Source organism: Dryas octopetala, chromosome 4 (genome assembly GCF_963921425.1).
Source record: "Dryas octopetala chromosome 4, drDryOcto1.1, whole genome shotgun sequence".
Classification (NCBI taxonomy): domain Eukaryota; kingdom Viridiplantae; phylum Streptophyta; class Magnoliopsida; order Rosales; family Rosaceae; genus Dryas; species Dryas octopetala.
Genome location: NC_141369.1, coordinates 16,146,402 through 16,153,142, shown reverse-complemented (window position 1 = coordinate 16,153,142; position 6,741 = coordinate 16,146,402). Strand labels below are relative to the sequence as shown.

Sequence of the window (6,741 nt, the reverse complement as noted above, 5' to 3'; positions counted from 1 at the left end):
TGAATAAAAGTTTCTGGCATTTAGAGTATATATATTAAATAGTTTGTATATCAACAAGAAACCATTAGCAGCATATTGGTCAAGGCATAAGGTTGTGCACAAGAGGTCCTGAGTTCAAATCCCAGGCATGGCAAAGATTAAAACCTCCTTTTTACAAAGTTTCAGGAGGCTCGTCATGTGTCAGCGTGGGAGTGGTAGCGACGTGGCGCTGACATGTCAATGATATGGCGCATGCGTGGCGCTGACGTGGCAGCGGTTTGGCGTCCACGTGGATGCTGACGTGGCAGCGGCGTGGCAGGCCTTCTGGGCTGCCATCGTGGACTGGGCTTGTTGGGCTGGGCTGGCGCATTAGGCCTGGGCTGCTGCACGGGCCTGCTGGGCTGGGCTGCTACTGGCAGCAAAGCCTGCTGCTGCGAAGGTTGGCAGCGCGAGGGGAGGTGTGGCAGCTTGTGGTTTGCTTGCGCTGCTGCTGGCAGCGAGAGACTGAGGGGAGGTGTGGCAGCTTGAGCTGGCAGCGAGAGACTGAGGGGCTGCTGCAGGCAGCGCGCGTGGGTGAAGGGGCTAGCGGCTGCTGGCTGCGCGGGGTGGTTTCCGATCACCCAAATTTCCTCTTTTTTATTATTTAATCATTCAACCCAAATACATGTATAAAATATATAATCCCAAATAAATCAATCACATAAATTTAGGGTTCATACTTCATAGAGAATTTTTCAATCAATCAAGGTTAAATAACTATGAACATAAAATTATTTTATAAAACCTACTTGGTTGAAGAACGGATTGAATGATGATCCTCTTTTGTTTGGCAATCCACAATCCAAAGAGCTTTTCGTGCTGATAACGTGTTGTAAAAGTATATAGAAAATAGGGTTTGTGGAAAAGAGAGACAGAGAAAATATAATCTGTCTATTTCATTCATCTTATAAATATCCTTATATAGAGGTAGGGTTTACTAGGTTTTAAATATTTACTAGTATGCCCTACAACTAATTACAGGAATAGCCACACATAATAATATATTTACAACAAAAACTGAAATATAAGAATTTTTACATATATATGAAAATCTAAATATGTCTATAAACACTGACATCAATGTTTCTTAACTAATCTTCAATTACAAAATGCGGATTCATGACCCCAATCTCCTCGAATTCTACCTCATTTTTTTGGATATGCAGCCCAAGGTCAACTTACATATACATAGTGGTGAATATGCAGCCCAAGGTCAACTTACAGGGAAAAAAATATTTAAGCTCAAGCAACAACTTAATTAATGTAGCTGCAAAAATGATGGAAAATATTTTAAAAGGTAAACATATGCAGATTCAAATTATATCCACAAATTGAGAAAAACACAATATTTATTAGGAATAGAACTGACCTCTTGCTTAACAGTACACAAAAGAGTGGCGAAACAGCTTGAAAGTGATCGTTGCAAAACCAAAACAACAGTACCTACGAAACATGCATTTTTTTTGTTAAAAGTGCAACAGTTGGCTATTCCAATGGACAAATATATAAACCAAAAGAGTTGACCACAACAACAACCAAAGAAATACAAAATCACTGATTGCAAAAAGCTTTAATGAGTTGGGTCTGCAGCCTGAGAACTGCACGGAGATAAGTTGGATATCAATATGTGTATTCTATACTTTGATAATGAAAACCCAGGACAACTCATAGAGGTTTTATTAGACAGAAACCATGTTTAAAAGGGATTATTCAGAAACTAATCTAGAGGCTACATGGAGGGTAATGCTAGAAGGGGAGGCAGGTCGAGAACCCAGTTCATACAACTCTATATATATGCATGAGCTAACAGAAGATCAGTTAATACACAATTACAGGTTAATTTCTTAGAGTGAAATAACACACCGACCAATACTAAGGGTCATTCATTGAATTGTTTCAAAGACCAATGTGCATGTAGATCTTTAAAATGTATTGAATAGAAACCGATCTCTTGCTTAACAGAATTCCTTAATTAAACAGCTTGACTTCAATGGTCATTGTTGCAAAAGCAGAACAATAGTACCTATGAAACATGCATTTTTTTGTTAAAAGTGTAACAGTTAGTTATTGCAATGGATAAATATATAAACTAAAATAGTTGATTACAACAATAACCAAAGGACAACAAAATTGATATAAAAAGCAAACGAAATGAAAGAAAACATTAAATATCAAAGCATTAGAGAGGAAAAATAAATTAAAAAAAGTACCTCACATGTTTATTGACCCTATAACCTATTTGGGGAGAAAAAGAAATAAACAAAACTTAACAAAATTAAATCCCTGTTGTAAATAATTTTTTTCTTTGAAAAGCCAAGCCGGGACAAAATTTGGAACACTTAAAATCTCTTACAAAGATTGCCATCTCTGTCAACGTAAAGGAAAAAAATTAGTGCACTTAAATTCACATGCATTAGGTGGAGGGAAAAAACATAACACAGCCATTCCAAAAAATAACACAGCCATTCCACAACAATTACCACTGCTCCAATAACACTGCCAGCCAAAAAAAAAAAAAAACTGCATTCATCAATCACTTTTTTGAGATCATTAAGAAAAGAACATGGTTGAGATTTGTATTTTTCAATATGATACCCAAAAAGCCTAGACTCAGCAAACTGGCTCTCATTAAGAAAATATCATGTTCTCACTTTTAAGTGCATTTATCAATCTCTTTTTTCGGTTCATTAAGAAAAGAACCATCACAAACCAAGGCTAACTGAGAATCAACATAAACCAATACCATATTCTAGTCAAATAATTAATTGCATAAACATCAAAGTTAGAACCAATTGCATGATTTCAACCTTAATTAAATAAAAAAAGCAAATATAAAGGGTTTAGGACCAACCTTAATTAGAGCTGTTTTTGCGGACTTGTTAATGTTGAAACTAACCTTAAGTTATAAATCTCAAACACCATTCATTCAGTCTACACTAATTAACCTTCACTTAAGCAACTTAACACAGGAGACTTTATTAATGCAAGTACTCCATAAATGAAAACGATCATTTATGAAAAGCATTTGATATATCCGATATGGACTATTACATGATCATTTGATACATCAGATATGGACTATTTGTGGCTTTATGATCATTCACTGGATATCACCAGAAAATGATCATTTATGCATTTTAAAGATTTATTAATTGAACTATATACACATCATTTATTTATTGGGGAGTAATTAAATTAAAAATGTCAAAGTTACATGCTTTTATCATTTTTCCCTTAGGCTCTGGATTGTGGTAAATCAGATCGTACTGGATATGCCAAGAAATTAAGCAACTCATCCTTCAAATGGCTACTTAATGCTGTTGACAAAGCATAGTGATGAAATTGGTCTACTACTCTTTATCGATCACAAATAGGGTTGTATAGTAGTTGAAAAATGTATTAGAAAAGAGAAAAAATTTTAAAAAAAGGAAGGGAAACATTGTCTTAAATCTCTAAACATAAACAGTATCATCCTCCTTTAAAGATGTCACACTTTGAGTACATAGTACATACAACAAACAACTTACTATTGGATGCTCAACAACAACTTCAAAAGTATCCAACAAATGAACAAAGTCAAAGTCCATTCAAAATTGGTGAAAACAACACCCAATGTCAGACGTACATGGAGTGGCTACATCAACTGGGACCACAAAGAATAAACACCTAAATTTGCAGACTAAAGGGACCATAAAGGCATAACTAAACGCATATCAATCAAAATGAGACAAATTAAACAGTATAAGGAGCCTATAATTTTAAAATAGAGTTGAAAGACAAAAATAAGAAACAGAGTATAATTAGAGGACTATTGCAAAAATTAGTCCTTAGAACAGAGTATAGTTCCTTCCTGCACTCACACACACACACTTAATGATCCGAAAAATAGAGATTGACTAGGAGAGCTCTCATTAAGAAAACACCATGTTGTACACCATTTCTCAAATTCCTTTGTAACAAATTATTGCCCATTTCTCTGCTGTGTTTAGTGTCTTTTGCAATGGCCTCTCATGGGTTTAGAGTAAATAAACCATAAATGTGAAAATAACGAAGAACCACCAAAAAATTTAAAATGAAGATGAGAGATGAAGATTACGAATTTCAATTCATAAGGTCAGTGAACGAAAATGATCATTTTATGGTAGTGTCTAAATAAATAAATCGAATTTTATTACTCTCTTGCATGGTCTCCTTTAATATTAAGCATATTTACAAATAAACAAATTGAGTCTTAGATGCATGCCATTCATTTTGCCTGAAATTTGAGGGTGTAGCAGCTGTTTACACGGGGAGGCAAATAAAGAACATAAGCAGAGGTTACTTGATTTTCTTCTTGGTTATATCAATATATATAGTTAATACCAATGGTTAGATACTTAGATGGTGTTATGTATAGGTATTTAATATCTAGCTGAAGCCAAAATTTGATTTACAAATAGATATATAAATATAAGCTTGGAAGCTAGCTCCTGGATGTCAGTAAGCAAAAACAATTAAACTATCCTAAATTCATAAAAACAAACTCACAGGCTGGGGGAAGGTCGCCACACCGCCGAAATCGAAGTCAACGCCGGCGAGAGGCTCTGATCGGACTGGCTCGATCCGCGGCCGTCACTGGCTTTCTGGGTTGATTGTGACCACCGAAAGGAAAAGGAGGAAGAAGCAAGCTCGAGGTGGGTGGTCTCGCCGAAATCCCTCGTCGGACGGCAATGATTCGAAGAGAGAGAAAGAAAGAGTGACCGGGGGGGAGAGAGAGAGAGAGAGGGTCTGATGAAAGCAACGGGATAGAAATGAGTTCTCACAGCCAATACAGTCAAGGTGAATGACCAAAAAGGGCACACCAAACCCTCACAATTTCAAGATGGCAAACAGATAAAAACAAATTTATGTGAGGCAAAACCAAAAGGATGGCAAAAACGTAAAAAAAATGAAAAGGCAATGGCAAAAAAAAAAAAGAGGCGGTGAATGACCAAAAGAGGCCCAAATAACCCACTAATTACAATGGCAAGCAACTTAAAAAAACTAGAAAGAAACTAGAAATTGACCCTTCAGCAAAATCTTTTGGATCAGAAGATATGATCTGAGTTGCATTGCATGATTTGGCTTGCAGGTTCTTCCTAACAAACAGGTTAAATGAGAAAAGTGATGTTTACAGCTTTGGGATTGTGCTGTTAGAGATTATCACAAGTCGACCTGCTATATCGAGAACGCATGATGAGATCATTAGCATTAGCCAATGGGTTGGTTTCATGCTTGCAAAAGGAGACATTTACAGCATAGTTGATCCAAGATTAGAGGGAGATTTCAATGTCAACTCAGTCTGGAAAGCTGTGGAAATAGCAACGGCATGTGCATCTATAAGTGCCATAAAAAGGCCACTCATGAGTCAGGTAGTGGTAGACTTGAAGGAGTGTTTGGAAACAGAACTGGCTCGAACGAAGCAGAGCCATGAAACTGAATACAGAAATTCCATTGAGGTGATGCCTGAGAATTCGATCACTAATCTAACTCCCTCGGTTAGGTAGAATTATTATTTCAATCCTGCAGGTTAGCACATGCTAAGATCCTGCAGGTTCTATAGGCTTAATATACAATCTCTTTGTAATATAGATGCCACAGTATGCATGATTGCAACTAATTTTTTTAAGTACATAATGCATCTTCTTGAGAAAGGAGGCTGGCTGCATGTGCAAGAAATTGAATAAATTCACCCTCAACTGTTGTGGACCAATTTCCCAAACCAAAAAAAACTTTTTAGCAACCTTATTTTTCATTTAGTCAAGGTAATAGTGTCTCCTTATAACTTGCTGACATTTTTAGAGCTGATAATATATATTATGACTTAACCAAGTATATGTGAATAAGAAGGGCTACTTATATAAAAGATTGTAGATTCATGTCCACATAACAAGTTTTGTTCTAGAAACAGGCTTTTCTCAATAAAATAAAATAAAATATATAAGACCTTAATTTCTTTGTGCTGGGGTTTGGCTCATATAGGTCTCCTCAGTCACACAAAAATATGAATTCCTTGGTGTCTTAAGAGTACTGTAGCCATGGTGTCTTAATATGACTTGATATTACAGGTCAACGTTATGGCCATGTAGACCATGTCTCGACCCTATTTGTCGACCACAGAGTTTTTTTTGTTAGAGGTGCTTTGGTCCAAAAAATGGCCAAAGAGTTCTAAAAGTAAGTTTAAAAAAAAAAAAAAAAAAAAAAGAGGTTATAGAAATAATGTGCTCTAAAAAATGGGTTATTTAGTTCAATTTCCCTAAAAGATTGTGCATTAAATAAAAATCAGCAGATTTATGCTCCCCAATTAAATAAAATATAAAGGACCTTAATTTCTTGTACTGGGGATTGGCTCATAGGTCCCCTAGTCTCATTGTAAGCTCTTGCTACAATATGTGATGTCTGGGAATTCAATCGCTATGCAAAGTCCCTCAGTTTGGTAGTAGTAGTAGAACTTATCTTGATAAAATATTAATGCATATATGGCAATTGAGATTGTATTATTTTAATCCTGCAGGTTAGCACATGTTAAAATCCTCAGGTTTTTTTTTTTTTTTTTTTTGGCCATTGAATTACTTCCTTTCATTAAACAAAACATAGAAACATAAATAAAAAACAGTCCAAAAAAGGAAAGAGAACTAAACAAACTACAAAGTAACAAACTAATTAAGCTGCTCGAAACAAAACTAAATCAACAGCCGCCGCCTA

General features: G+C 35.8%; 1 pseudogene; it reads left to right on the top strand.

Annotated features, from left to right (window-relative positions):
• The first annotated feature begins 4,090 nt into the window (after positions 1 to 4,090).
• Positions 4,091 to 5,543, top strand: LOC147287343 (putative LRR receptor-like serine/threonine-protein kinase At2g28960 pseudogene; annotated as a pseudogene).
• Positions 5,544 to 6,741: the final 1,198 nt, after the last annotated feature.